The 27,984-nt window shown below is 50.7% G+C and overlaps 30 non-coding genes across 30 annotated transcripts; all 30 read right to left on the bottom strand.

Annotated features, from left to right (window-relative positions):
* Window positions 1-2,596: 2,596 nt before the first annotated feature.
* On the bottom strand, window positions 2,597-2,667 carry TRNAG-CCC (transfer RNA glycine (anticodon CCC)). The gene has a single exon. It is a non-coding gene; the product is annotated as a tRNA-Gly (tRNA).
* Window positions 2,668-3,008: 341 nt separating this feature from the next.
* Window positions 3,009-3,079, bottom strand: TRNAG-GCC (transfer RNA glycine (anticodon GCC)). Its single transcript has one exon. It is a non-coding gene; the product is annotated as a tRNA-Gly (tRNA).
* Window positions 3,080-3,634: 555 nt separating this feature from the next.
* On the bottom strand, window positions 3,635-3,705 carry TRNAG-CCC (transfer RNA glycine (anticodon CCC)). Its single transcript has one exon. It is a non-coding gene; the product is annotated as a tRNA-Gly (tRNA).
* A 350-nt stretch (window positions 3,706-4,055) lies between these two features.
* TRNAG-GCC (transfer RNA glycine (anticodon GCC)) lies at window positions 4,056-4,126 on the bottom strand. The gene has a single exon. It is a non-coding gene; the product is annotated as a tRNA-Gly (tRNA).
* Window positions 4,127-4,681: 555 nt separating this feature from the next.
* On the bottom strand, window positions 4,682-4,752 carry TRNAG-CCC (transfer RNA glycine (anticodon CCC)). Its single transcript has one exon. It is a non-coding gene; the product is annotated as a tRNA-Gly (tRNA).
* A 349-nt stretch (window positions 4,753-5,101) lies between these two features.
* TRNAG-GCC (transfer RNA glycine (anticodon GCC)) lies at window positions 5,102-5,172 on the bottom strand. The gene has a single exon. It is a non-coding gene; the product is annotated as a tRNA-Gly (tRNA).
* Window positions 5,173-6,158: 986 nt separating this feature from the next.
* Window positions 6,159-6,229, bottom strand: TRNAG-GCC (transfer RNA glycine (anticodon GCC)). Its single transcript has one exon. It is a non-coding gene; the product is annotated as a tRNA-Gly (tRNA).
* Window positions 6,230-7,380: 1,151 nt separating this feature from the next.
* On the bottom strand, window positions 7,381-7,451 carry TRNAG-CCC (transfer RNA glycine (anticodon CCC)). Its single transcript has one exon. It is a non-coding gene; the product is annotated as a tRNA-Gly (tRNA).
* Window positions 7,452-7,800: 349 nt separating this feature from the next.
* On the bottom strand, window positions 7,801-7,871 carry TRNAG-GCC (transfer RNA glycine (anticodon GCC)). Its single transcript has one exon. It is a non-coding gene; the product is annotated as a tRNA-Gly (tRNA).
* A 1,151-nt stretch (window positions 7,872-9,022) lies between these two features.
* On the bottom strand, window positions 9,023-9,093 carry TRNAG-CCC (transfer RNA glycine (anticodon CCC)). Its single transcript has one exon. It is a non-coding gene; the product is annotated as a tRNA-Gly (tRNA).
* Window positions 9,094-9,434: 341 nt separating this feature from the next.
* Window positions 9,435-9,505, bottom strand: TRNAG-GCC (transfer RNA glycine (anticodon GCC)). Its single transcript has one exon. It is a non-coding gene; the product is annotated as a tRNA-Gly (tRNA).
* Window positions 9,506-10,060: 555 nt separating this feature from the next.
* On the bottom strand, window positions 10,061-10,131 carry TRNAG-CCC (transfer RNA glycine (anticodon CCC)). The gene has a single exon. It is a non-coding gene; the product is annotated as a tRNA-Gly (tRNA).
* A 1,406-nt stretch (window positions 10,132-11,537) lies between these two features.
* Window positions 11,538-11,608, bottom strand: TRNAG-GCC (transfer RNA glycine (anticodon GCC)). The gene has a single exon. It is a non-coding gene; the product is annotated as a tRNA-Gly (tRNA).
* A 2,793-nt stretch (window positions 11,609-14,401) lies between these two features.
* Window positions 14,402-14,472, bottom strand: TRNAG-CCC (transfer RNA glycine (anticodon CCC)). Its single transcript has one exon. It is a non-coding gene; the product is annotated as a tRNA-Gly (tRNA).
* Window positions 14,473-14,813: 341 nt separating this feature from the next.
* TRNAG-GCC (transfer RNA glycine (anticodon GCC)) lies at window positions 14,814-14,884 on the bottom strand. Its single transcript has one exon. It is a non-coding gene; the product is annotated as a tRNA-Gly (tRNA).
* A 565-nt stretch (window positions 14,885-15,449) lies between these two features.
* TRNAG-CCC (transfer RNA glycine (anticodon CCC)) lies at window positions 15,450-15,520 on the bottom strand. The gene has a single exon. It is a non-coding gene; the product is annotated as a tRNA-Gly (tRNA).
* Window positions 15,521-16,496: 976 nt separating this feature from the next.
* On the bottom strand, window positions 16,497-16,567 carry TRNAG-CCC (transfer RNA glycine (anticodon CCC)). The gene has a single exon. It is a non-coding gene; the product is annotated as a tRNA-Gly (tRNA).
* Window positions 16,568-16,917: 350 nt separating this feature from the next.
* On the bottom strand, window positions 16,918-16,988 carry TRNAG-GCC (transfer RNA glycine (anticodon GCC)). The gene has a single exon. It is a non-coding gene; the product is annotated as a tRNA-Gly (tRNA).
* Window positions 16,989-17,543: 555 nt separating this feature from the next.
* TRNAG-CCC (transfer RNA glycine (anticodon CCC)) lies at window positions 17,544-17,614 on the bottom strand. Its single transcript has one exon. It is a non-coding gene; the product is annotated as a tRNA-Gly (tRNA).
* Window positions 17,615-17,963: 349 nt separating this feature from the next.
* TRNAG-GCC (transfer RNA glycine (anticodon GCC)) lies at window positions 17,964-18,034 on the bottom strand. Its single transcript has one exon. It is a non-coding gene; the product is annotated as a tRNA-Gly (tRNA).
* A 986-nt stretch (window positions 18,035-19,020) lies between these two features.
* TRNAG-GCC (transfer RNA glycine (anticodon GCC)) lies at window positions 19,021-19,091 on the bottom strand. The gene has a single exon. It is a non-coding gene; the product is annotated as a tRNA-Gly (tRNA).
* Window positions 19,092-20,662: 1,571 nt separating this feature from the next.
* Window positions 20,663-20,733, bottom strand: TRNAG-GCC (transfer RNA glycine (anticodon GCC)). Its single transcript has one exon. It is a non-coding gene; the product is annotated as a tRNA-Gly (tRNA).
* Window positions 20,734-22,940: 2,207 nt separating this feature from the next.
* Window positions 22,941-23,011, bottom strand: TRNAG-CCC (transfer RNA glycine (anticodon CCC)). Its single transcript has one exon. It is a non-coding gene; the product is annotated as a tRNA-Gly (tRNA).
* A 341-nt stretch (window positions 23,012-23,352) lies between these two features.
* TRNAG-GCC (transfer RNA glycine (anticodon GCC)) lies at window positions 23,353-23,423 on the bottom strand. The gene has a single exon. It is a non-coding gene; the product is annotated as a tRNA-Gly (tRNA).
* Window positions 23,424-23,978: 555 nt separating this feature from the next.
* On the bottom strand, window positions 23,979-24,049 carry TRNAG-CCC (transfer RNA glycine (anticodon CCC)). The gene has a single exon. It is a non-coding gene; the product is annotated as a tRNA-Gly (tRNA).
* A 350-nt stretch (window positions 24,050-24,399) lies between these two features.
* Window positions 24,400-24,470, bottom strand: TRNAG-GCC (transfer RNA glycine (anticodon GCC)). The gene has a single exon. It is a non-coding gene; the product is annotated as a tRNA-Gly (tRNA).
* A 555-nt stretch (window positions 24,471-25,025) lies between these two features.
* On the bottom strand, window positions 25,026-25,096 carry TRNAG-CCC (transfer RNA glycine (anticodon CCC)). Its single transcript has one exon. It is a non-coding gene; the product is annotated as a tRNA-Gly (tRNA).
* A 349-nt stretch (window positions 25,097-25,445) lies between these two features.
* TRNAG-GCC (transfer RNA glycine (anticodon GCC)) lies at window positions 25,446-25,516 on the bottom strand. Its single transcript has one exon. It is a non-coding gene; the product is annotated as a tRNA-Gly (tRNA).
* A 986-nt stretch (window positions 25,517-26,502) lies between these two features.
* On the bottom strand, window positions 26,503-26,573 carry TRNAG-GCC (transfer RNA glycine (anticodon GCC)). Its single transcript has one exon. It is a non-coding gene; the product is annotated as a tRNA-Gly (tRNA).
* Window positions 26,574-27,724: 1,151 nt separating this feature from the next.
* Window positions 27,725-27,795, bottom strand: TRNAG-CCC (transfer RNA glycine (anticodon CCC)). The gene has a single exon. It is a non-coding gene; the product is annotated as a tRNA-Gly (tRNA).
* Between the last annotated feature and the right edge of the window lie 189 nt (window positions 27,796-27,984).

The following is a 27,984-nucleotide window of genomic DNA, read 5'->3' on the forward strand; positions in this document are numbered from 1 at the left end:
AGCACACTGGTAGATGAGGGTGGCCTTTGTATGGGTCGCTACTCTGGATGCAGTTCCCTGAGCACCGTGCCTCAGGAAAGCCAGACTTCTACCGCAGGACTCAGGGGATATCTTTGCAGCCACACGAGGCTGACACCCTTTCAATCTGGGCTTCTGGGGTCTTCTGGGAATTATTTGCATAATAGAAGGTTTCCCGCCTTAAGTTGAAACTGCAGTTCCATCTTCTGCTAAAAGAGGGCAGCAGAGTGCTTTCTTTGCGCAGAAAACAGACAAGCAATGCAATCATCTTATCTACCGTTTCCATTTTTCTTTTCCCATGCCTTTTAAAATATCAAGAGACACGTCTACAAAAGTGCCATGCATTGGCCAGGAATGGAACCCGGGCCTCCCGCTTGGGAAGCGAGAATTCTACCACTGAACTACCAATGCCTGACAAGCAGCATTACTGCGGTAGAGGGCTTGATTTAACACACCTGCCAGTTCCATGCGAATGGTCACTCGTAAACTCTTGACTTCTGCTGAAAGCCTCATTGAAGGCCTTTGCAGAACGGCCACGAACGGCCAGTTTCTATAGACAGGAAAAGTGGACAGAGGCAAGCACACTGGTAGATGAGGGTGGCCTTTGTATGGGTCGCTACTCTGAGTGCAGTTCCCTGAGCACCGTGCCTCAGGAAAGCCAGACTTCTACTGCAGGACTCAGTGGATATCTTTGCAGCCACACGAGGCTGACACCCTTTCAATCTGGGCTTCTGGGGTCTTCTGGGAATTATTTGCATAATAGAAGGTTTCCCGCCTTAAGTTGAAACTGCAGTTCCATCTTCTGCTAAAAGAGGGCAGCAGAGTGCTTTCTTTGCGCAGAAAACAGACAAGCAATGCAATCATCTTATCTAACGTTTCCATTTTTCTTTTCCCATGCCTTTTAAAATATCAAGAGACACGTCTACAAAAGTGCCATGCATTGGCCCGGAATCGAACCCGGGCCTCCCGCTTGGGAAGCGAGAATTCTACCACTGAACTACCAATGCCTGACAAGCAGCATTACTGCGGTAGAGCGCTTGATTTAACACACCTGCCAGTTCCATGCGAATGGTCACTCGTAAACTCTTGACTTCTGCTGAAAGCCTCATTGAAGGCCTTTGCAGACGTGTGAGACTGGCACCTACTCGGGCTGGGCCTCTATGAGCTGTTTCATAATCTGAGATTGCCCTGCTTCCAGTCAAGGCGCAGCGGCCCCTTCTACTAAAAGGGATCAGCAGAGTGATCGCTAGTAGCAGAAATAAGGCAAGCAAGGCAATCAAGGCTTGTTTTTTTGTTCCGTCTCTTCCTTTTCACGATGCTTCAAAGTCAACGAAAGGTACATGTGCAAAACGCTCATGCATTGGCCGGGAATCGAACCCGGGCCTCCCGCGTGGCAGGAGAGAATTCTACCACTGAACCACCAATGCCTTACATGCTGCACACTGGCGCTACAGTGCTCTGGAGCATTGCAGCCCAGAGCAGCTGATTTAACAGAGCACTGCAGTGACATGAGGATGGCGCCAGCTCCGGTGGGTGAATGGGAGCTGCGCTGCCCTGGCAGTCCTTCTCACTCACTTGGCCACGAACGGCCAGGTTCTATAGACAGGAAAAGTGGACAGAGGCAAGCACACTGGTAGATGAGGGTGGCCTTTGTATGGGTCGCTACTCTGGATGCAGTTCCCTGAGCACCGTGCCTCAGGAAAGCCAGACTTCTACTGCAGGACTCAGGGGATATCTTTGCAGCCACACGAGGCTGACACCCTTTCAATCTGGGCTTCTGGGGTCTTCTGGGAATTATTTGCATAATAGAAGGTTTCCCGCCTTAAGTTGAAACTGCAGTTCCATCTTCTGCTAAAAGAGGGCAGCAGAGTGCTTTCTTTGCGCAGAAAACAGACAAGCAATGCAATCATCTTATCTACCGTTTCCATTTTTCTTTTCCCATGCCTTTTAAAATATCAAGAGACACGTCTACAAAAGTGCCATGCATTGGCCAGGAATGGAACCCGGGCCTCCCGCTTGGGAAGCGAGAATTCTACCACTGAACTACCAATGCCTGACAAGCAGCATTACTGCGGTAGAGCGCTTGATTTAACACACCTGCCAGTTCCATGCGAATGGTCACTCGTAAACTCTTGACTTCTGCTGAAAGCCTCATTGAAGGCCTTTGCAGAACGGCCACGAACGGCCAGGTTCTATAGACAGGAAAAGTGGACAGAGGCAAGCACACTGGTAGATGAGGGTGGCCTTTGTATGGGTCGCTACTCTGAGTGCAGTTCCCTGAGCACCGTGCCTCAGGAAAGCCAGACTTCTACCGCAGGACTCAGGGGATATCTTTGCAGCCACACGAGGCTGACACCCTTTCAATCTGGGCTTCTGGGGTCTTCTGGGAATTATTTGCATAATAGAAGGTTTCCCGCCTTAAGTTGAAACTGCAGTTCCATCTTCTGCTAAAAGAGGGCAGCAGAGTGCTTTCTTTGCGCAGAAAACAGACAAGCAATGCAATCATCTTATCTACCGTTTCCATTTTTCTTTTCCCATGCCTTTTAAAATATCAAGAGACACGTCTACAAAAGTGCCATGCATTGGCCGGGAATCGAACCCGGGCCTCCCGCTTGGGAAGCGAGAATTCTACCACTGAACTACCAATGCCTGACAAGCAGCATTACTGCGGTAGAGCGCTTGATTTAACACACCTGCCAGTTCCATGCGAATGGTCACTCGTAAACTCTTGACTTCTGCTGAAAGCCTCATTGAAGGCCTTTGCAGACGTGTGAGACTGGCACCTACTCGGGCTGGGCCTCTATGAGCTGTTTGCATAATCTGAGATTGCCCTGCTTCCAGTCAAGGCGCAGCGGCCCCTTCTACTAAAAGGGATCAGCAGAGTGATCGCTAGTAGCAGAAATAAGGCAAGCAAGGCTTGTTTTTTTGTTCGGTCTCTTCCTTTTCACGATGCTTCAAAGTCAACGAAAGGTACATGTGCAAAACGCTCATGCATTGGCCGGGAATCGAACCCGGGCCTCCCGCGTGGCAGGCGAGAATTCTACCACTGAACCACCAATGCCTTACATGCTGCACACTGGCGCTACAGTGCTCTGGACCATTGCAGCCCAGAGCAGCTGATTTAACAGAGCACTGCAGTGACATGAGGATGGCGCCAGCTCCGGTGGGTGAATGGGAGCTGCGCTGCCCTGGCAGTCCTTCTCACTCACTTGGCCACGAACGGCCAGGTTCTATAGACAGGAAAAGTGGACAGAGGCAAGCACACTGGTAGATGAGGGTGGCCTTTGTATGGGTCGCTACTCTGAGTGCAGTTCCCTGAGCACCGTGCCTCAGGAAAGCCAGACTTCTACTGCAGGACTCAGGGGATATCTTTGCAGCCACACGAGGCTGACACCCTTTCAATCTGGGCTTCTGGGGTCTTCTGGGAATTATTTGCATAATAGAAGGTTTCCCGCCTTAAGTTGAAACTGCAGTTCCATCTTCTGCTAAAAGAGGGCAGCAGAGTGCTTTCTTTGCGCAGAAAACAGACAAGCAATGCAATCATCTTATCTACCGTTTCCATTTTTCTTTTCCCATGCCTTTTAAAATATCAAGAGACACGTCTACAAAAGTGCCATGCATTGGCCGGGAATCGAACCCGGGCCTCCCGCTTGGGAAGCGAGAATTCTACCACTGAACTACCAATGCCTGACAAGCAGCATTACTGCGGTAGAGCGCTTGATTTAACACACCTGCCAGTTCCATGCGAATGGTCACTTGTAAACTCTTGACTTCTGCTGAAAGCCTCATTGAAGGCCTTTGCAGACGTGTGAGACTGGCACCTACTCGGGCTGGGCCTCTATGAGCTGTTTGCATAATCTGAGATTGCCCTGCTTCCAGTCAAGGCGCAGCGGCCCCTTCTACTAAAAGGGATCAGCAGAGTGATCGCTAGTAGCAGAAATAAGGCAAGCAAGGCAATCAAGGCTTGTTTTTTTGTTCGGTCTCTTCCTTTTCACGATGCTTCAAAGTCAACGAAAGGTACATGTGCAAAACGCTCATGCATTGGCCGGGAATCGAACCCGGGCCTCCCGCGTGGCAGGCGAGAATTCTACCACTGAACCACCAATGCCTTACATGCTGCACACTGGCGCTACAGTGCTCTGGAGCATTGCAGCCCAGAGCAGCTGATTTAACAGAGCACTGCAGTGACATGAGGATGGCGCCAGCTCCGGTGGGTGAATGGGAGCTGCGCTGCCCTGGCAGTCCTTCTCACTCACTTGGCCACGAACGGCCAGGTTCTATAGACAGGAAAAGTGGACAGAGGCAAGCACACTGGTAGATGAGGGTGGCCTTTGTATGGGTCGCTACTCTGGATGCAGTTCCCTGAGCACCGTGCCTCAGGAAAGCCAGACTTCTACTGCAGGACTCAGGGGATATCTTTGCAGCCACACGAGGCTGACACCCTTTCAATCTGGGCTTCTGGGGTCTTCTGGGAATTATTTGCATAATAGAAGGTTTCCCGCCTTAAGTTGAAACTGCAGTTCCATCTTCTGCTAAAAGAGGGCAGCAGAGTGCTTTCTTTGCGCAGAAAACAGACAAGCAATGCAATCATCTTATCTAACGTTTCCATTTTTCTTTTCCCATGCCTTTTAAAATATCAAGAGACACGTCTACAAAAGTGCCATGCATTGGCCGGGAATCGAACCCGGGCCTCCCGCTTGGGAAGCGAGAATTCTACCACTGAACTACCAATGCCTGACAAGCAGCATTACTGCGGTAGAGCGCTTGATTTAACACACCTGCCAGTTCCATGCGAATGGTCACTCGTAAACTCTTGACTTCTGCTGAAAGCCTCATTGAAGGCCTTTGCAGACGTGTGAGACTGGCACCTACTCGGGCTGGGCCTCTATGAGCTGTTTCATAATCTGAGATTGCCCTGCTTCCAGTCAAGGCGCAGCGGCCCCTTCTACTAAAAGGGATCAGCAGAGTGATCGCTAGTAGCAGAAATAAGGCAAGCAAGGCGATCAAGGCTTGTTTTTTTGTTCCGTCTCTTCCTTTTCACGATGCTTCAAAGTCAACGAAAGGTACATGTGCAAAACGCTCATGCATTGGCCGGGAATCGAACCCGGGCCTCCCGCGTGGCAGGCGAGAATTCTACCACTGAACCACCAATGCCTTACATGCTGCACACTGGCGCTACAGTGCTCTGGAGCATTGCAGCCCAGAGCAGCTGATTTAACAGAGCACTGCAGTGACATGAGGATGGCGCCAGCTCCGGTGGGTGAATGGGAGCTGCGCTGCCCTGGCAGTCCTTCTCACTCACTTGGCCACGAACGGCCACGAACGGCCAGTTTCTATAGACAGGAAAAGTGGACAGAGGCAAGCACACTGGTAGATGAGGGTGGCCTTTGTATGGGTCGCTACTCTGAGTGCAGTTCCCTGAGCACCGTGCCTCAGGAAAGCCAGACTTCTACTGCAGGACTCAGTGGATATCTTTGCAGCCACACGAGGCTGACACCCTTTCAATCTGGGCTTCTGGGGTCTTCTGGGAATTATTTGCATAATAGAAGGTTTCCCGCCTTAAGTTGAAACTGCAGTTCCATCTTCTGCTAAAAGAGGGCAGCAGAGTGCTTTCTTTGCGCAGAAAACAGACAAGCAATGCAATCATCTTATCTACCGTTTCCATTTTTCTTTTCCCATGCCTTTTAAAATATCAAGAGACACGTCTACAAAAGTGCCATGCATTGGCCGGGAATCGAACCCGGGCCTCCCCCTTGGGAAGCGAGAATTCTACCACTGAACTACCAATGCTTGACAAGCAGCATTACTGCGGTAGAGCGCTTGATTTAACACACCTGCCAGTTCCATGCGAATGGTCACTCGTAAACTCTTGACTTCTGCTGAAAGCCTCATTGAAGGCCTTTGCAGACGTGTGAGACTGGCACCTACTCGAGCTGGGCCTCTATGAGCTGTTTGCATAATCTGAGATTGCCCTGCTTCCAGTCAAGGCGCAGCGGCCCCTTCTACTAAAAGGGATCAGCAGAGTGATCGCTAGTAGCAGAAATAAGGCAAGCAAGGCGATCAAGGCTTGTTTTTTTGTTTGATCTCTTCCTTTTCACGATGCTTCAAAGTCAACGAAAGGTACATGTGCAAAATGCTCATGCATTGGCCGGGAATCGAACCCGGGCCTCCCGCGTGGCAGGCGAGAATTCTACCACTGAACCACCAATGCCTTACATGCTGCACACTGGCGCTACAGTGCTCTGGACCATTGCAGCCCAGAGCAGCTGATTTAACAGAGCACTGCAGTGACATGAGGATGGCGCCAGCTCCGGTGGGTGAATGGGAGCTGCGCTGCCCTGGCAGTCCTTCTCACTCACTTGGCCACGAACGGCCAGGTTCTATAGACAGGAAAAGTGGACAGAGGCAAGCACACTGGTAGATGAGGGTGGCCTTTGTATGGGTCGCTACTCTGGATGCAGTTCCCTGAGCACCGTGCCTCAGGAAAGCCAGACTTCTACCGCAGGACTCAGGGGATATCTTTGCAGCCACACGAGGCTGACACCCTTTCAATCTGGGCTTCTGGGGTCTTCTGGGAATTATTTGCATAATAGAAGGTTTCCCGCCTTAAGTTGAAACTGCAGTTCCATCTTCTGCTAAAAGAGGGCAGCAGAGTGCTTTCTTTGCGCAGAAAACAGACAAGCAATGCAATCATCTTATCTACCGTTTCCATTTTTCTTTTCCCATGCCTTTTAAAATATCAAGAGACACGTCTACAAAAGTGCCATGCATTGGCCAGGAATGGAACCCGGGCCTCCCGCTTGGGAAGCGAGAATTCTACCACTGAACTACCAATGCCTGACAAGCAGCATTACTGCGGTAGAGCGCTTGATTTAACACACCTGCCAGTTCCATGCGAATGGTCACTCGTAAACTCTTGACTTCTGCTGAAAGCCTCATTGAAGGCCTTTGCAGAACGGCCACGAACGGCCAGTTTCTATAGACAGGAAAAGTGGACAGAGGCAAGCACACTGGTAGATGAGGGTGGCCTTTGTATGGGTCGCTACTCTGAGTGCAGTTCCCTGAGCACCGTGCCTCAGGAAAGCCAGACTTCTACTGCAGGACTCAGTGGATATCTTTGCAGCCACACGAGGCTGACACCCTTTCAATCTGGGCTTCTGGGGTCTTCTGGGAATTATTTGCATAATAGAAGGTTTCCCGCCTTAAGTTGAAACTGCAGTTCCATCTTCTGCTAAAAGAGGGCAGCAGAGTGCTTTCTTTGCGCAGAAAACAGACAAGCAATGCAATCATCTTATCTAACGTTTCCATTTTTCTTTTCCCATGCCTTTTAAAATATCAAGAGACACGTCTACAAAAGTGCCATGCATTGGCCGGGAATCGAACCCGGGCCTCCCGCTTGGGAAGCGAGAATTCTACCACTGAACTACCAATGCCTGACAAGCAGCATTACTGCGGTAGAGCGCTTGATTTAACACACCTGCCAGTTCCATGCGAATGGTCACTCGTAAACTCTTGACTTCTGCTGAAAGCCTCATTGAAGGCCTTTGCAGACGTGTGAGACTGGCACCTACTCGGGCTGGGCCTCTATGAGCTGTTTCATAATCTGAGATTGCCCTGCTTCCAGTCAAGGCGCAGCGGCCCCTTCTACTAAAAGGGATCAGCAGAGTGATCGCTAGTAGCAGAAATAAGGCAAGCAAGGCAATCAAGGCTTGTTTTTTTGTTCCGTCTCTTCCTTTTCACGATGCTTCAAAGTCAACGAAAGGTACATGTGCAAAACGCTCATGCATTGGCCGGGAATCGAACCCGGGCCTCCCGCGTGGCAGGCGAGAATTCTACCACTGAACCACCAATGCCTTACATGCTGCACACTGGCGCTACAGTGCTCTGGAGCATTGCAGCCCAGAGCAGCTGATTTAACAGAGCACTGCAGTGACATGAGGATGGCGCCAGCTCCGGTGGGTGAATGGGAGCTGCGCTGCCCTGGCAGTCCTTCTCACTCACTTGGCCACGAACGGCCAGGTTCTATAGACAGGAAAAGTGGACAGAGGCAAGCACACTGGTAGATGAGGGTGGCCTTTGTATGGGTCGCTACTCTGGATGCAGTTCCCTGAGCACCGTGCCTCAGGAAAGCCAGACTTCTACCGCAGGACTCAGGGGATATCTTTGCAGCCACACGAGGCTGACACCCTTTCAATCTGGGCTTCTGGGGTCTTCTGGGAATTATTTGCATAATAGAAGGTTTCCCGCCTTAAGTTGAAACTGCAGTTCCATCTTCTGCTAAAAGAGGGCAGCAGAGTGCTTTCTTTGCGCAGAAAACAGACAAGCAATGCAATCATCTTATCTACCGTTTCCATTTTTCTTTTCCCATGCCTTTTAAAATATCAAGAGAAACGTCTACAAAAGTGCCATGCATTGGCCAGGAATGGAACCCGGGCCTCCCGCTTGGGAAGCGAGAATTCTACCACTGAACTACCAATGCCTGACAAGCAGCATTACTGCGGTAGAGCGCTTGATTTAACACACCTGCCAGTTCCATGCGAATGGTCACTCGTAAACTCTTGACTTCTGCTGAAAGCCTCATTGAAGGCCTTTGCAGAACGGCCACGAACGGCCAGGTTCTATAGACAGGAAAAGTGGACAGAGGCAAGCACACTGGTAGATGAGGGTGGCCTTTGTATGGGTCGCTACTCTGAGTGCAGTTCCCTGAGCACCGTGCCTCAGGAAAGCCAGACTTCTACCGCAGGACTCAGGGGATATCTTTGCAGCCACACGAGGCTGACACCCTTTCAATCTGGGCTTCTGGGGTCTTCTGGGAATTATTTGCATAATAGAAGGTTTCCCGCCTTAAGTTGAAACTGCAGTTCCATCTTCTGCTAAAAGAGGGCAGCAGAGTGCTTTCTTTGCGCAGAAAACAGACAAGCAATGCAATCATCTTATCTACCGTTTCCATTTTTCTTTTCCCATGCCTTTTAAAATATCAAGAGACACGTCTACAAAAGTGCCATGCATTGGCCGGGAATCGAACCCGGGCCTCCCGCTTGGGAAGCGAGAATTCTACCACTGAACTACCAATGCCTGACAAGCAGCATTACTGCGGTAGAGCGCTTGATTTAACACACCTGCCAGTTCCATGCGAATGGTCACTCGTAAACTCTTGACTTCTGCTGAAAGCCTCATTGAAGGCCTTTGCAGACGTGTGAGACTGGCACCTACTCGGGCTGGGCCTCTATGAGCTGTTTGCATAATCTGAGATTGCCCTGCTTCCAGTCAAGGCGCAGCGGCCCCTTCTACTAAAAGGGATCAGCAGAGTGATCGCTAGTAGCAGAAATAAGGCAAGCAAGGCTTGTTTTTTTGTTCGGTCTCTTCCTTTTCACGATGCTTCAAAGTCAACGAAAGGTACATGTGCAAAACGCTCATGCATTGGCCGGGAATCGAACCCGGGCCTCCCGCGTGGCAGGCGAGAATTCTACCACTGAACCACCAATGCCTTACATGCTGCACACTGGCGCTACAGTGCTCTGGAGCATTGCAGCCCAGAGCAGCTGATTTAACAGAGCACTGCAGTGACATGAGGATGGCGCCAGCTCCGGTGGGTGAATGGGAGCTGCGCTGCCCTGGCAGTCCTTCTCACTCACTTGGCCACGAACGGCCAGGTTCTATAGACAGGAAAAGTGGACAGAGGCAAGCACACTGGTAGATGAGGGTGGCCTTTGTATGGGTCGCTACTCTGGATGCAGTTCCCTGAGCACCGTGCCTCAGGAAAGCCAGACTTCTACTGCAGGACTCAGGGGATATCTTTGCAGCCACACGAGGCTGACACCCTTTCAATCTGGGCTTCTGGGGTCTTCTGGGAATTATTTGCATAATAGAAGGTTTCCCGCCTTAAGTTGAAACTGCAGTTCCATCTTCTGCTAAAAGAGGGCAGCAGAGTGCTTTCTTTGCGCAGAAAACAGACAAGCAATGCAATCATCTTATCTAACGTTTCCATTTTTCTTTTCCCATGCCTTTTAAAATATCAAGAGACACGTCTACAAAAGTGCCATGCATTGGCCGGGAATCGAACCCGGGCCTCCCGCTTGGGAAGCGAGAATTCTACCACTGAACTACCAATGCCTGACAAGCAGCATTACTGCGGTAGAGCGCTTGATTTAACACACCTGCCAGTTCCATGCGAATGGTCACTCGTAAACTCTTGACTTCTGCTGAAAGCCTCATTGAAGGCCTTTGCAGACGTGTGAGACTGGCACCTACTCGGGCTGGGCCTCTATGAGCTGTTTCATAATCTGAGATTGCCCTGCTTCCAGTCAAGGCGCAGCGGCCCCTTCTACTAAAAGGGATCAGCAGAGTGATCGCTAGTAGCAGAAATAAGGCAAGCAAGGCGATCAAGGCTTGTTTTTTTGTTCCGTCTCTTCCTTTTCACGATGCTTCAAAGTCAACGAAAGGTACATGTGCAAAACGCTCATGCATTGGCCGGGAATCGAACCCGGGCCTCCCACGTGGCAGGCGAGAATTCTACCACTGAACCACCAATGCCTTACATGCTGCACACTGGCGCTACAGTGCTCTGGAGCATTGCAGCCCAGAGCAGCTGATTTAACAGAGCACTGCAGTGACATGAGGATGGCGCCAGCTCCGGTGGGTGAATGGGAGCTGCGCTGCCCTGGCAGTCCTTCTCACTCACTTGGCCACGAACGGCCACGAACGGCCAGTTTCTATAGACAGGAAAAGTGGACAGAGGCAAGCACACTGGTAGATGAGGGTGGCCTTTGTATGGGTCGCTACTCTGAGTGCAGTTCCCTGAGCACCGTGCCTCAGGAAAGCCAGACTTCTACTGCAGGACTCAGTGGATATCTTTGCAGCCACACGAGGCTGACACCCTTTCAATCTGGGCTTCTGGGGTCTTCTGGGAATTATTTGCATAATAGAAGGTTTCCCGCCTTAAGTTGAAACTGCAGTTCCATCTTCTGCTAAAAGAGGGCAGCAGAGTGCTTTCTTTGCGCAGAAAACAGACAAGCAATGCAATCATCTTATCTACCGTTTCCATTTTTCTTTTCCCATGCCTTTTAAAATATCAAGAGACACGTCTACAAAAGTGCCATGCATTGGCCGGGAATCGAACCCGGGCCTCCCCCTTGGGAAGCGAGAATTCTACCACTGAACTACCAATGCTTGACAAGCAGCATTACTGCGGTAGAGCGCTTGATTTAACACACCTGCCAGTTCCATGCGAATGGTCACTCGTAAACTCTTGACTTCTGCTGAAAGCCTCATTGAAGGCCTTTGCAGACGTGTGAGACTGGCACCTACTCGAGCTGGGCCTCTATGAGCTGTTTGCATAATCTGAGATTGCCCTGCTTCCAGTCAAGGCGCAGCGGCCCCTTCTACTAAAAGGGATCAGCAGAGTGATCGCTAGTAGCAGAAATAAGGCAAGCAAGGCGATCAAGGCTTGTTTTTTTGTTTGATCTCTTCCTTTTCACGATGCTTCAAAGTCAACGAAAGGTACATGTGCAAAATGCTCATGCATTGGCCGGGAATCGAACCCGGGCCTCCCGCGTGGCAGGCGAGAATTCTACCACTGAACCACCAATGCCTTACATGCTGCACACTGGCGCTACAGTGCTCTGGACCATTGCAGCCCAGAGCAGCTGATTTAACAGAGCACTGCAGTGACATGAGGATGGCGCCAGCTCCGGTGGGTGAATGGGAGCTGCGCTGCCCTGGCAGTCCTTCTCACTCACTTGGCCACGAACGGCCAGGTTCTATAGACAGGAAAAGTGGACAGAGGCAAGCACACTGGTAGATGAGGGTGGCCTTTGTATGGGTCGCTACTCTGGATGCAGTTCCCTGAGCACCGTGCCTCAGGAAAGCCAGACTTCTACCGCAGGACTCAGGGGATATCTTTGCAGCCACACGAGGCTGACACCCTTTCAATCTGGGCTTCTGGGGTCTTCTGGGAATTATTTGCATAATAGAAGGTTTCCCGCCTTAAGTTGAAACTGCAGTTCCATCTTCTGCTAAAAGAGGGCAGCAGAGTGCTTTCTTTGCGCAGAAAACAGACAAGCAATGCAATCATCTTATCTACCGTTTCCATTTTTCTTTTCCCATGCCTTTTAAAATATCAAGAGACACGTCTACAAAAGTGCCATGCATTGGCCAGGAATGGAACCCGGGCCTCCCGCTTGGGAAGCGAGAATTCTACCACTGAACTACCAATGCCTGACAAGCAGCATTACTGCGGTAGAGGGCTTGATTTAACACACCTGCCAGTTCCATGCGAATGGTCACTCGTAAACTCTTGACTTCTGCTGAAAGCCTCATTGAAGGCCTTTGCAGAACGGCCACGAACGGCCAGTTTCTATAGACAGGAAAAGTGGACAGAGGCAAGCACACTGGTAGATGAGGGTGGCCTTTGTATGGGTCGCTACTCTGAGTGCAGTTCCCTGAGCACCGTGCCTCAGGAAAGCCAGACTTCTACTGCAGGACTCAGTGGATATCTTTGCAGCCACACGAGGCTGACACCCTTTCAATCTGGGCTTCTGGGGTCTTCTGGGAATTATTTGCATAATAGAAGGTTTCCCGCCTTAAGTTGAAACTGCAGTTCCATCTTCTGCTAAAAGAGGGCAGCAGAGTGCTTTCTTTGCGCAGAAAACAGACAAGCAATGCAATCATCTTATCTAACGTTTCCATTTTTCTTTTCCCATGCCTTTTAAAATATCAAGAGACACGTCTACAAAAGTGCCATGCATTGGCCCGGAATCGAACCCGGGCCTCCCGCTTGGGAAGCGAGAATTCTACCACTGAACTACCAATGCCTGACAAGCAGCATTACTGCGGTAGAGCGCTTGATTTAACACACCTGCCAGTTCCATGCGAATGGTCACTCGTAAACTCTTGACTTCTGCTGAAAGCCTCATTGAAGGCCTTTGCAGACGTGTGAGACTGGCACCTACTCGGGCTGGGCCTCTATGAGCTGTTTCATAATCTGAGATTGCCCTGCTTCCAGTCAAGGCGCAGCGGCCCCTTCTACTAAAAGGGATCAGCAGAGTGATCGCTAGTAGCAGAAATAAGGCAAGCAAGGCAATCAAGGCTTGTTTTTTTGTTCCGTCTCTTCCTTTTCACGATGCTTCAAAGTCAACGAAAGGTACATGTGCAAAACGCTCATGCATTGGCCGGGAATCGAACCCGGGCCTCCCGCGTGGCAGGAGAGAATTCTACCACTGAACCACCAATGCCTTACATGCTGCACACTGGCGCTACAGTGCTCTGGAGCATTGCAGCCCAGAGCAGCTGATTTAACAGAGCACTGCAGTGACATGAGGATGGCGCCAGCTCCGGTGGGTGAATGGGAGCTGCGCTGCCCTGGCAGTCCTTCTCACTCACTTGGCCACGAACGGCCAGGTTCTATAGACAGGAAAAGTGGACAGAGGCAAGCACACTGGTAGATGAGGGTGGCCTTTGTATGGGTCGCTACTCTGGATGCAGTTCCCTGAGCACCGTGCCTCAGGAAAGCCAGACTTCTACTGCAGGACTCAGGGGATATCTTTGCAGCCACACGAGGCTGACACCCTTTCAATCTGGGCTTCTGGGGTCTTCTGGGAATTATTTGCATAATAGAAGGTTTCCCGCCTTAAGTTGAAACTGCAGTTCCATCTTCTGCTAAAAGAGGGCAGCAGAGTGCTTTCTTTGCGCAGAAAACAGACAAGCAATGCAATCATCTTATCTACCGTTTCCATTTTTCTTTTCCCATGCCTTTTAAAATATCAAGAGACACGTCTACAAAAGTGCCATGCATTGGCCAGGAATGGAACCCGGGCCTCCCGCTTGGGAAGCGAGAATTCTACCACTGAACTACCAATGCCTGACAAGCAGCATTACTGCGGTAGAGCGCTTGATTTAACACACCTGCCAGTTCCATGCGAATGGTCACTCGTAAACTCTTGACTTCTGCTGAAAGCCTCATTGAAGGCCTTTGCAGAACGGCCACGAACGGCCAGGTTCTATAGACAGGAAAAGTGGACAGAGGCAAGCACACTGGTAGATGAGGGTGGCCTTTGTATGGGTCGCTACTCTGAGTGCAGTTCCCTGAGCACCGTGCCTCAGGAAAGCCAGACTTCTACCGCAGGACTCAGGGGATATCTTTGCAGCCACACGAGGCTGACACCCTTTCAATCTGGGCTTCTGGGGTCTTCTGGGAATTATTTGCATAATAGAAGGTTTCCCGCCTTAAGTTGAAACTGCAGTTCCATCTTCTGCTAAAAGAGGGCAGCAGAGTGCTTTCTTTGCGCAGAAAACAGACAAGCAATGCAATCATCTTATCTACCGTTTCCATTTTTCTTTTCCCATGCCTTTTAAAATATCAAGAGACACGTCTACAAAAGTGCCATGCATTGGCCGGGAATCGAACCCGGGCCTCCCGCTTGGGAAGCGAGAATTCTACCACTGAACTACCAATGCCTGACAAGCAGCATTACTGCGGTAGAGCGCTTGATTTAACACACCTGCCAGTTCCATGCGAATGGTCACTCGTAAACTCTTGACTTCTGCTGAAAGCCTCATTGAAGGCCTTTGCAGACGTGTGAGACTGGCACCTACTCGGGCTGGGCCTCTATGAGCTGTTTGCATAATCTGAGATTGCCCTGCTTCCAGTCAAGGCGCAGCGGCCCCTTCTACTAAAAGGGATCAGCAGAGTGATCGCTAGTAGCAGAAATAAGGCAAGCAAGGCTTGTTTTTTTGTTCGGTCTCTTCCTTTTCACGATGCTTCAAAGTCAACGAAAGGTACATGTGCAAAACGCTCATGCATTGGCCGGGAATCGAACCCGGGCCTCCCGCGTGGCAGGCGAGAATTCTACCACTGAACCACCAATGCCTTACATGCTGCACACTGGCGCTACAGTGCTCTGGACCATTGCAGCCCAGAGCAGCTGATTTAACAGAGCACTGCAGTGACATGAGGATGGCGCCAGCTCCGGTGGGTGAATGGGAGCTGCGCTGCCCTGGCAGTCCTTCTCACTCACTTGGCCACGAACGGCCACGAACGGCCAGTTTCTATAGACAGGAAAAGTGGACAGAGGCAAGCACACTGGTAGATGAGGGTGGCCTTTGTATGGGTCGCTACTCTGAGTGCAGTTCCCTGAGCACCGTGCCTCAGGAAAGCCAGACTTCTACTGCAGGACTCAGTGGATATCTTTGCAGCCACACGAGGCTGACACCCTTTCAGTCTGGGCTTCTGGGGTCTTCTGGGAATTATTTGCATAATAGAAGGTTTCCCGCCTTAAGTTGAAACTGCAGTTCCATCTTCTGCTAAAAGAGGGCAGCAGAGTGCTTTCTTTGCGCAGAAAACAGACAAGCAATGCAATCATCTTATCTACCGTTTCCATTTTTCTTTTCCCATGCCTTTTAAAATATCAAGAGACACGTCTACAAAAGTGCCATGCATTGGCCGGGAATCGAACCCGGGCCTCCCGCTTGGGAAGCGAGAATTCTACCACTGAACTACCAATGCTTGACAAGCAGCATTACTGCGGTAGAGCGCTTGATTTAACACACCTGCCAGTTCCATGCGAATGGTCACTCGTAAACTCTTGACTTCTGCTGAAAGCCTCATTGAAGGCCTTTGCAGACGTGTGAGACTGGCACCTACTCGAGCTGGGCCTCTATGAGCTGTTTGCATAATCTGAGATTGCCCTGCTTCCAGTCAAGGCGCAGCGGCCCCTTCTACTAAAAGGGATCAGCAGAGTGATCGCTAGTAGCAGAAATAAGGCAAGCAAGGCAATCAAGGCTTGTTTTTTTGTTTGATCTCTTCCTTTTCACGATGCTTCAAAGTCAACGAAAGGTACATGTGCAAAACGCTCATGCATTGGCCGGGAATCGAACCCAGGCCTCCCACGTGGCAGGCGAGAATTCTACCACTGAACCACCAATGCCTTACATGCTGCACACTGGCGCTACAGTGCTCTGGACCATTTCAGCCCAGAGCAGCTGATTTAACAGAGCACTGCAGTGACATGAGGATGGCGCCAGCTCCGGTGGGTGAATGGGAGCTGCGCTGCCCTGGCAGTCCTTCTCACTCACTTGGCCACGAACGGCCAGGTTCTATAGACAGGAAAAGTGGACAGAGGCAAGCACACTGGTAGATGAGGGTGGCCTTTGTATGGGTCGCTACTCTGAGTGCAGTTCCCTGAGCACCGTGCCTCAGGAAAGCCAGACTTCTACTGCAGGACTCAGGGGATATCTTTGCAGCCACACGAGGCTGACACCCTTTCAATCTGGGCTTCTGGGGTCTTCTGGGAATTATTTGCATAATAGAAGGTTTCCCGCCTTAAGTTGAAACTGCAGTTCCATCTTCTGCTAAAAGAGGGCAGCAGAGTGCTTTCTTTGCGCAGAAAACAGACAAGCAATGCAATCATCTTATCTACCGTTTCCATTTTTCTTTTCCCATGCCTTTTAAAATATCAAGAGACACGTCTACAAAAGTGCCATGCATTGGCCGGGAATCGAACCCGGGCCTCCCGCTTGGGAAGCGAGAATTCTACCACTGAACTACCAATGCCTGACAAGCAGCATTACTGCGGTAGAGCGCTTGATTTAACACACCTGCCAGTTCCATGCGAATGGTCACTCGTAAACTCTTGACTTCTGCTGAAAGCCTCATTGAAGGCCTTTGCAGACGTGTGAGACTGGCACCTACTCGGGCTGGGCCTCTATGAGCTGTTTGCATAATCTGAGATTGCCCTGCTTCCAGTCAAGGCGCAGCGGCCCCTTCTACTAAAAGGGATCAGCAGAGTGATCGCTAGTAGCAGAAATAAGGCAAGCAAGGCAATCAAGGCTTGTTTTTTTGTTCGGTCTCTTCCTTTTCACGATGCTTCAAAGTCAACGAAAGGTACATGTGCAAAACGCTCATGCATTGGCCGGGAATCGAACCCGGGCCTCCCGCGTGGCAGGCGAGAATTCTACCACTGAACCACCAATGCCTTACATGCTGCACACTGGCGCTACAGTGCTCTGGAGCATTGCAGCCCAGAGCAGCTGATTTAACAGAGCACTGCAGTGACATGAGGATGGCGCCAGCTCCGGTGGGTGAATGGGAGCTGCGCTGCCCTGGCAGTCCTTCTCACTCACTTGGCCACGAACGGCCAGGTTCTATAGACAGGAAAAGTGGACAGAGGCAAGCACACTGGTAGATGAGGGTGGCCTTTGTATGGGTCGCTACTCTGGATGCAGTTCCCTGAGCACCGTGCCTCAGGAAAGCCAGACTTCTACTGCAGGACTCAGGGGATATCTTTGCAGCCACACGAGGCTGACACCCTTTCAATCTGGGCTTCTGGGGTCTTCTGGGAATTATTTGCATAATAGAAGGTTTCCCGCCTTAAGTTGAAACTGCAGTTCCATCTTCTGCTAAAAGAGGGCAGCAGAGTGCTTTCTTTGCGCAGAAAACAGACAAGCAATGCAATCATCTTATCTAACGTTTCCATTTTTCTTTTCCCATGCCTTTTAAAATATCAAGAGACACGTCTACAAAAGTGCCATGCATTGGCCGGGAATCGAACCCGGGCCTCCCGCTTGGGAAGCGAGAATTCTACCACTGAACTACCAATGCCTGACAAGCAGCATTACTGCGGTAGAGCGCTTGATTTAACACACCTGCCAGTTCCATGCGAATGGTCACTCGTAAACTCTTGACTTCTGCTGAAAGCCTCATTGAAGGCCTTTGCAGACGTGTGAGACTGGCACCTACTCGGGCTGGGCCTCTATGAGCTGTTTCATAATCTGAGATTGCCCTGCTTCCAGTCAAGGCGCAGCGGCCCCTTCTACTAAAAGGGATCAGCAGAGTGATCGCTAGTAGCAGAAATAAGGCAAGCAAGGCGATCAAGGCTTGTTTTTTTGTTCCGTCTCTTCCTTTTCACGATGCTTCAAAGTCAACGAAAGGTACATGTGCAAAACGCTCATGCATTGGCCGGGAATCGAACCCGGGCCTCCCGCGTGGCAGGCGAGAATTCTACCACTGAACCACCAATGCCTTACATGCTGCACACTGGCGCTACAGTGCTCTGGAGCATTGCAGCCCAGAGCAGCTGATTTAACAGAGCACTGCAGTGACATGAGGATGGCGCCAGCTCCGGTGGGTGAATGGGAGCTGCGCTGCCCTGGCAGTCCTTCTCACTCACTTGGCCACGAACGGCCACGAACGGCCAGTTTCTATAGACAGGAAAAGTGGACAGAGGCAAGCACACTGGTAGATGAGGGTGGCCTTTGTATGGGTCGCTACTCTGAGTGCAGTTCCCTGAGCACCGTGCCTCAGGAAAGCCAGACTTCTACTGCAGGACTCAGTGGATATCTTTGCAGCCACACGAGGCTGACACCCTTTCAATCTGGGCTTCTGGGGTCTTCTGGGAATTATTTGCATAATAGAAGGTTTCCCGCCTTAAGTTGAAACTGCAGTTCCATCTTCTGCTAAAAGAGGGCAGCAGAGTGCTTTCTTTGCGCAGAAAACAGACAAGCAATGCAATCATCTTATCTACCGTTTCCATTTTTCTTTTCCCATGCCTTTTAAAATATCAAGAGACACGTCTACAAAAGTGCCATGCATTGGCCGGGAATCGAACCCGGGCCTCCCCCTTGGGAAGCGAGAATTCTACCACTGAACTACCAATGCTTGACAAGCAGCATTACTGCGGTAGAGCGCTTGATTTAACACACCTGCCAGTTCCATGCGAATGGTCACTCGTAAACTCTTGACTTCTGCTGAAAGCCTCATTGAAGGCCTTTGCAGACGTGTGAGACTGGCACCTACTCGAGCTGGGCCTCTATGAGCTGTTTGCATAATCTGAGATTGCCCTGCTTCCAGTCAAGGCGCAGCGGCCCCTTCTACTAAAAGGGATCAGCAGAGTGATCGCTAGTAGCAGAAATAAGGCAAGCAAGGCGATCAAGGCTTGTTTTTTTGTTTGATCTCTTCCTTTTCACGATGCTTCAAAGTCAACGAAAGGTACATGTGCAAAATGCTCATGCATTGGCCGGGAATCGAACCCGGGCCTCCCGCGTGGCAGGCGAGAATTCTACCACTGAACCACCAATGCCTTACATGCTGCACACTGGCGCTACAGTGCTCTGGACCATTGCAGCCCAGAGCAGCTGATTTAACAGAGCACTGCAGTGACATGAGGATGGCGCCAGCTCCGGTGGGTGAATGGGAGCTGCGCTGCCCTGGCAGTCCTTCTCACTCACTTGGCCACGAACGGCCAGGTTCTATAGACAGGAAAAGTGGACAGAGGCAAGCACACTGGTAGATGAGGGTGGCCTTTGTATGGGTCGCTACTCTGGATGCAGTTCCCTGAGCACCGTGCCTCAGGAAAGCCAGACTTCTACCGCAGGACTCAGGGGATATCTTTGCAGCCACACGAGGCTGACACCCTTTCAATCTGGGCTTCTGGGGTCTTCTGGGAATTATTTGCATAATAGAAGGGTTCCCGCCTTAAGTTGAAACTGCAGTTCCATCTTCTGCTAAAAGAGGGCAGCAGAGTGCTTTCTTTGCGCAGAAAACAGACAAGCAATGCAATCATCTTATCTACCGTTTCCATTTTTCTTTTCCCATGCCTTTTAAAATATCAAGAGACACGTCTACAAAAGTGCCATGCATTGGCCAGGAATGGAACCCGGGCCTCCCGCTTGGGAAGCGAGAATTCTACCACTGAACTACCAATGCCTGACAAGCAGCATTACTGCGGTAGAGGGCTTGATTTAACACACCTGCCAGTTCCATGCGAATGGTCACTCGTAAACTCTTGACTTCTGCTGAAAGCCTCATTGAAGGCCTTTGCAGAACGGCCACGAACGGCCAGTTTCTATAGACAGGAAAAGTGGACAGAGGCAAGCACACTGGTAGATGAGGGTGGCCTTTGTATGGGTCGCTACTCTGAGTGCAGTTCCCTGAGCACCGTGCCTCAGGAAAGCCAGACTTCTACTGCAGGACTCAGTGGATATCTTTGCAGCCACACGAGGCTGACACCCTTTCAATCTGGGCTTCTGGGGTCTTCTGGGAATTATTTGCATAATAGAAGGTTTCCCGCCTTAAGTTGAAACTGCAGTTCCATCTTCTGCTAAAAGAGGGCAGCAGAGTGCTTTCTTTGCGCAGAAAACAGACAAGCAATGCAATCATCTTATCTAACGTTTCCATTTTTCTTTTCCCATGCCTTTTAAAATATCAAGAGACACGTCTACAAAAGTGCCATGCATTGGCCCGGAATCGAACCCGGGCCTCCCGCTTGGGAAGCGAGAATTCTACCACTGAACTACCAATGCCTGACAAGCAGCATTACTGCGGTAGAGCGCTTGATTTAACACACCTGCCAGTTCCATGCGAATGGTCACTCGTAAACTCTTGACTTCTGCTGAAAGCCTCATTGAAGGCCTTTGCAGACGTGTGAGACTGGCACCTACTCGGGCTGGGCCTCTATGAGCTGTTTCATAATCTGAGATTGCCCTGCTTCCAGTCAAGGCGCAGCGGCCCCTTCTACTAAAAGGGATCAGCAGAGTGATCGCTAGTAGCAGAAATAAGGCAAGCAAGGCAATCAAGGCTTGTTTTTTTGTTCCGTCTCTTCCTTTTCACGATGCTTCAAAGTCAACGAAAGGTACATGTGCAAAACGCTCATGCATTGGCCGGGAATCGAACCCGGGCCTCCCGCGTGGCAGGCGAGAATTCTACCACTGAACCACCAATGCCTTACATGCTGCACACTGGCGCTACAGTGCTCTGGAGCATTGCAGCCCAGAGCAGCTGATTTAACAGAGCACTGCAGTGACATGAGGATGGCGCCAGCTCCGGTGGGTGAATGGGAGCTGCGCTGCCCTGGCAGTCCTTCTCACTCACTTGGCCACGAACGGCCACGAACGGCCAGTTTCTATAGACAGGAAAAGTGGACAGAGGCAAGCACACTGGTAGATGAGGGTGGCCTTTGTATGGGTCGCTACTCTGAGTGCAGTTCCCTGAGCACCGTGCCTCAGGAAAGCCAGACTTCTACTGCAGGACTCAGTGGATATCTTTGCAGCCACACGAGGCTGACACCCTTTCAATCTGGGCTTCTGGGGTCTTCTGGGAATTATTTGCATAATAGAAGGTTTCCCGCCTTAAGTTGAAACTGCAGTTCCATCTTCTGCTAAAAGAGGGCAGCAGAGTGCTTTCTTTGCGCAGAAAACAGACAAGCAATGCAATCATCTTATCTAACGTTTCCATTTTTCTTTTCCCATGCCTTTTAAAATATCAAGAGACACGTCTACAAAAGTGCCATGCATTGGCCCGGAATCGAACCCGGGCCTCCCGCTTGGGAAGCGAGAATTCTACCACTGAACTACCAATGCCTGACAAGCAGCATTACTGCGGTAGAGCGCTTGATTTAACACACCTGCCAGTTCCATGCGAATGGTCACTCGTAAACTCTTGACTTCTGCTGAAAGCCTCATTGAAGGCCTTTGCAGACGTGTGAGACTGGCACCTACTCGGGCTGGGCCTCTATGAGCTGTTTCATAATCTGAGATTGCCCTGCTTCCAGTCAAGGCGCAGCGGCCCCTTCTACTAAAAGGGATCAGCAGAGTGATCGCTAGTAGCAGAAATAAGGCAAGCAAGGCAATCAAGGCTTGTTTTTTTGTTCCGTCTCTTCCTTTTCACGATGCTTCAAAGTCAACGAAAGGTACATGTGCAAAACGCTCATGCATTGGCCGGGAATCGAACCCGGGCCTCCCGCGTGGCAGGAGAGAATTCTACCACTGAACCACCAATGCCTTACATGCTGCACACTGGCGCTACAGTGCTCTGGAGCATTGCAGCCCAGAGCAGCTGATTTAACAGAGCACTGCAGTGACATGAGGATGGCGCCAGCTCCGGTGGGTGAATGGGAGCTGCGCTGCCCTGGCAGTCCTTCTCACTCACTTGGCCACGAACGGCCAGGTTCTATAGACAGGAAAAGTGGACAGAGGCAAGCACACTGGTAGATGAGGGTGGCCTTTGTATGGGTCGCTACTCTGGATGCAGTTCCCTGAGCACCGTGCCTCAGGAAAGCCAGACTTCTACTGCAGGACTCAGGGGATATCTTTGCAGCCACACGAGGCTGACACCCTTTCAATCTGGGCTTCTGGGGTCTTCTGGGAATTATTTGCATAATAGAAGGTTTCCCGCCTTAAGTTGAAACTGCAGTTCCATCTTCTGCTAAAAGAGGGCAGCAGAGTGCTTTCTTTGCGCAGAAAACAGACAAGCAATGCAATCATCTTATCTACCGTTTCCATTTTTCTTTTCCCATGCCTTTTAAAATATCAAGAGACACGTCTACAAAAGTGCCATGCATTGGCCAGGAATGGAACCCGGGCCTCCCGCTTGGGAAGCGAGAATTCTACCACTGAACTACCAATGCCTGACAAGCAGCATTACTGCGGTAGAGCGCTTGATTTAACACACCTGCCAGTTCCATGCGAATGGTCACTCGTAAACTCTTGACTTCTGCTGAAAGCCTCATTGAAGGCCTTTGCAGAACGGCCACGAACGGCCAGGTTCTATAGACAGGAAAAGTGGACAGAGGCAAGCACACTGGTAGATGAGGGTGGCCTTTGTATGGGTCGCTACTCTGAGTGCAGTTCCCTGAGCACCGTGCCTCAGGAAAGCCAGACTTCTACCGCAGGACTCAGGGGATATCTTTGCAGCCACACGAGGCTGACACCCTTTCAATCTGGGCTTCTGGGGTCTTCTGGGAATTATTTGCATAATAGAAGGTTTCCCGCCTTAAGTTGAAACTGCAGTTCCATCTTCTGCTAAAAGAGGGCAGCAGAGTGCTTTCTTTGCGCAGAAAACAGACAAGCAATGCAATCATCTTATCTACCGTTTCCATTTTTCTTTTCCCATGCCTTTTAAAATATCAAGAGACACGTCTACAAAAGTGCCATGCATTGGCCGGGAATCGAACCCGGGCCTCCCGCTTGGGAAGCGAGAATTCTACCACTGAACTACCAATGCCTGACAAGCAGCATTACTGCGGTAGAGCGCTTGATTTAACACACCTGCCAGTTCCATGCGAATGGTCACTCGTAAACTCTTGACTTCTGCTGAAAGCCTCATTGAAGGCCTTTGCAGACGTGTGAGACTGGCACCTACTCGGGCTGGGCCTCTATGAGCTGTTTGCATAATCTGAGATTGCCCTGCTTCCAGTCAAGGCGCAGCGGCCCCTTCTACTAAAAGGGATCAGCAGAGTGATCGCTAGTAGCAGAAATAAGGCAAGCAAGGCTTGTTTTTTTGTTCGGTCTCTTCCTTTTCACGATGCTTCAAAGTCAACGAAAGGTACATGTGCAAAACGCTCATGCATTGGCCGGGAATCGAACCCGGGCCTCCCGCGTGGCAGGCGAGAATTCTACCACTGAACCACCAATGCCTTACATGCTGCACACTGGCGCTACAGTGCTCTGGACCATTGCAGCCCAGAGCAGCTGATTTAACAGAGCACTGCAGTGACATGAGGATGGCGCCAGCTCCGGTGGGTGAATGGGAGCTGCGCTGCCCTGGCAGTCCTTCTCACTCACTTGGCCACGAACGGCCAGGTTCTATAGACAGGAAAAGTGGACAGAGGCAAGCACACTGGTAGATGAGGGTGGCCTTTGTATGGGTCGCTACTCTGAGTGCAGTTCCCTGAGCACCGTGCCTCAGGAAAGCCAGACTTCTACTGCAGGACTCAGGGGATATCTTTGCAGCCACACGAGGCTGACACCCTTTCAATCTGGGCTTCTGGGGTCTTCTGGGAATTATTTGCATAATAGAAGGTTTCCCGCCTTAAGTTGAAACTGCAGTTCCATCTTCTGCTAAAAGAGGGCAGCAGAGTGCTTTCTTTGCGCAGAAAACAGACAAGCAATGCAATCATCTTATCTACCGTTTCCATTTTTCTTTTCCCATGCCTTTTAAAATATCAAGAGACACGTCTACAAAAGTGCCATGCATTGGCCGGGAATCGAACCCGGGCCTCCCGCTTGGGAAGCGAGAATTCTACCACTGAACTACCAATGCCTGACAAGCAGCATTACTGCGGTAGAGCGCTTGATTTAACACACCTGCCAGTTCCATGCGAATGGTCACTTGTAAACTCTTGACTTCTGCTGAAAGCCTCATTGAAGGCCTTTGCAGACGTGTGAGACTGGCACCTACTCGGGCTGGGCCTCTATGAGCTGTTTGCATAATCTGAGATTGCCCTGCTTCCAGTCAAGGCGCAGCGGCCCCTTCTACTAAAAGGGATCAGCAGAGTGATCGCTAGTAGCAGAAATAAGGCAAGCAAGGCAATCAAGGCTTGTTTTTTTGTTCGGTCTCTTCCTTTTCACGATGCTTCAAAGTCAACGAAAGGTACATGTGCAAAACGCTCATGCATTGGCCGGGAATCGAACCCGGGCCTCCCGCGTGGCAGGCGAGAATTCTACCACTGAACCACCAATGCCTTACATGCTGCACACTGGCGCTACAGTGCTCTGGAGCATTGCAGCCCAGAGCAGCTGATTTAACAGAGCACTGCAGTGACATGAGGATGGCGCCAGCTCCGGTGGGTGAATGGGAGCTGCGCTGCCCTGGCAGTCCTTCTCACTCACTTGGCCACGAACGGCCAGGTTCTATAGACAGGAAAAGTGGACAGAGGCAAGCACACTGGTAGATGAGGGTGGCCTTTGTATGGGTCGCTACTCTGGATGCAGTTCCCTGAGCACCGTGCCTCAGGAAAGCCAGACTTCTACTGCAGGACTCAGGGGATATCTTTGCAGCCACACGAGGCTGACACCCTTTCAATCTGGGCTTCTGGGGTCTTCTGGGAATTATTTGCATAATAGAAGGTTTCCCGCCTTAAGTTGAAACTGCAGTTCCATCTTCTGCTAAAAGAGGGCAGCAGAGTGCTTTCTTTGCGCAGAAAACAGACAAGCAATGCAATCATCTTATCTAACGTTTCCATTTTTCTTTTCCCATGCCTTTTAAAATATCAAGAGACACGTCTACAAAAGTGCCATGCATTGGCCGGGAATCGAACCCGGGCCTCCCGCTTGGGAAGCGAGAATTCTACCACTGAACTACCAATGCCTGACAAGCAGCATTACTGCGGTAGAGCGCTTGATTTAACACACCTGCCAGTTCCATGCGAATGGTCACTCGTAAACTCTTGACTTCTGCTGAAAGCCTCATTGAAGGCCTTTGCAGACGTGTGAGACTGGCACCTACTCGGGCTGGGCCTCTATGAGCTGTTTCATAATCTGAGATTGCCCTGCTTCCAGTCAAGGCGCAGCGGCCCCTTCTACTAAAAGGGATCAGCAGAGTGATCGCTAGTAGCAGAAATAAGGCAAGCAAGGCGATCAAGGCTTGTTTTTTTGTTCCGTCTCTTCCTTTTCACGATGCTTCAAAGTCAACGAAAGGTACATGTGCAAAACGCTCATGCATTGGCCGGGAATCGAACCCGGGCCTCCCGCGTGGCAGGCGAGAATTCTACCACTGAACCACCAATGCCTTACATGCTGCACACTGGCGCTACAGTGCTCTGGAGCATTGCAGCCCAGAGCAGCTGATTTAACAGAGCACTGCAGTGACATGAGGATGGCGCCAGCTCCGGTGGGTGAATGGGAGCTGCGCTGCCCTGGCAGTCCTTCTCACTCACTTGGCCACGAACGGCCACGAACGGCCAGTTTCTATAGACAGGAAAAGTGGACAGAGGCAAGCACACTGGTAGATGAGGGTGGCCTTTGTATGGGTCGCTACTCTGAGTGCAGTTCCCTGAGCACCGTGCCTCAGGAAAGCCAGACTTCTACTGCAGGACTCAGTGGATATCTTTGCAGCCACACGAGGCTGACACCCTTTCAATCTGGGCTTCTGGGGTCTTCTGGGAATTATTTGCATAATAGAAGGTTTCCCGCCTTAAGTTGAAACTGCAGTTCCATCTTCTGCTAAAAGAGGGCAGCAGAGTGCTTTCTTTGCGCAGAAAACAGACAAGCAATGCAATCATCTTATCTACCGTTTCCATTTTTCTTTTCCCATGCCTTTTAAAATATCAAGAGACACGTCTACAAAAGTGCCATGCATTGGCCGGGAATCGAACCCGGGCCTCCCCCTTGGGAAGCGAGAATTCTACCACTGAACTACCAATGCTTGACAAGCAGCATTACTGCGGTAGAGCGCTTGATTTAACACACCTGCCAGTTCCATGCGAATGGTCACTCGTAAACTCTTGACTTCTGCTGAAAGCCTCATTGAAGGCCTTTGCAGACGTGTGAGACTGGCACCTACTCGGGCTGGGCCTCTATGAGCTGTTTGCATAATCTGAGATTGCCCTGCTTCCAGTCAAGGCGCAGCGGCCCCTTCTACTAAAAGGGATCAGCAGAGTGATCGCTAGTAGCAGAAATAAGGCAAGCAAGGCGATCAAGGCTTGTTTTTTTGTTTGATCTCTTCCTTTTCACGATGCTTCAAAGTCAACGAAAGGTACATGTGCAAAATGCTCATGCATTGGCCGGGAATCGAACCCGGGCCTCCCGCGTGGCAGGCGAGAATTCTACCACTGAACCACCAATGCCTTACATGCTGCACACTGGCGCTACAGTGCTCTGGACCATTGCAGCCCAGAGCAGCTGATTTAACAGAGCACTGCAGTGACATGAGGATGGCGCCAGCTCCGGTGGGTGAATGGGAGCTGCGCTGCCCTGGCAGTCCTTCTCACTCACTTGGCCACGAACGGCCAGGTTCTATAGACAGGAAAAGTGGACAGAGGCAAGCACACTGGTAGATGAGGGTGGCCTTTGTATGGGTCGCTACTCTGGATGCAGTTCCCTGAGCACCGTGCCTCAGGAAAGCCAGACTTCTACCGCAGGACTCAGGGGATATCTTTGCAGCCACACGAGGCTGACACCCTTTCAATCTGGGCTTCTGGGGTCTTCTGGGAATTATTTGCATAATAGAAGGTTTCCCGCCTTAAGTTGAAACTGCAGTTCCATCTTCTGCTAAAAGAGGGCAGCAGAGTGCTTTCTTTGCGCAGAAAACAGACAAGCAATGCAATCATCTTATCTACCGTTTCCATTTTTCTTTTCCCATGCCTTTTAAAATATCAAGAGACACGTCTACAAAAGTGCCATGCATTGGCCAGGAATGGAACCCGGGCCTCCCGCTTGGGAAGCGAGAATTCTACCACTGAACTACCAATGCCTGACAAGCAGCATTACTGCGGTAGAGCGCTTGATTTAACACACCTGCCAGTTCCATGCGAATGGTCACTCGTAAACTCTTGACTTCTGCTGAAAGCCTCATTGAAGGCCTTTGCAGAACGGCCACGAACGGCCAGTTTCTATAGACAGGAAAAGTGGACAGAGGCAAGCACACTGGTAGATGAGGGTGGCCTTTGTATGGGTCGCTACTCTGAGTGCAGTTCCCTGAGCACCGTGCCTCAGGAAAGCCAGACTTCTACTGCAGGACTCAGTGGATATCTTTGCAGCCACACGAGGCTGACACCCTTTCAATCTGGGCTTCTGGGGTCTTCTGGGAATTATTTGCATAATAGAAGGTTTCCCGCCTTAAGTTGAAACTGCAGTTCCATCTTCTGCTAAAAGAGGGCAGCAGAGTGCTTTCTTTGCGCAGAAAACAGACAAGCAATGCAATCATCTTATCTAACGTTTCCATTTTTCTTTTCCCATGCCTTTTAAAATATCAAGAGACACGTCTACAAAAGTGCCATGCATTGGCCGGGAATCGAACCCGGGCCTCCCGCTTGGGAAGCGAGAATTCTACCACTGAACTACCAATGCCTGACAAGCAGCATTACTGCGGTAGAGCGCTTGATTTAACACACCTGCCAGTTCCATGCGAATGGTCACTCGTAAACTCTTGACTTCTGCTGAAAGCCTCATTGAAGGCCTTTGCAGACGTGTGAGACTGGCACCTACTCGGGCTGGGCCTCTATGAGCTGTTTCATAATCTGAGATTGCCCTGCTTCC

Source organism: Ambystoma mexicanum, chromosome 1p, assembly GCF_040938575.1.
Source record: "Ambystoma mexicanum isolate Mex_15411 chromosome 1p, UKY_AmexF1_1, whole genome shotgun sequence".
Taxonomy (NCBI): domain Eukaryota; kingdom Metazoa; phylum Chordata; class Amphibia; order Caudata; family Ambystomatidae; genus Ambystoma; species Ambystoma mexicanum.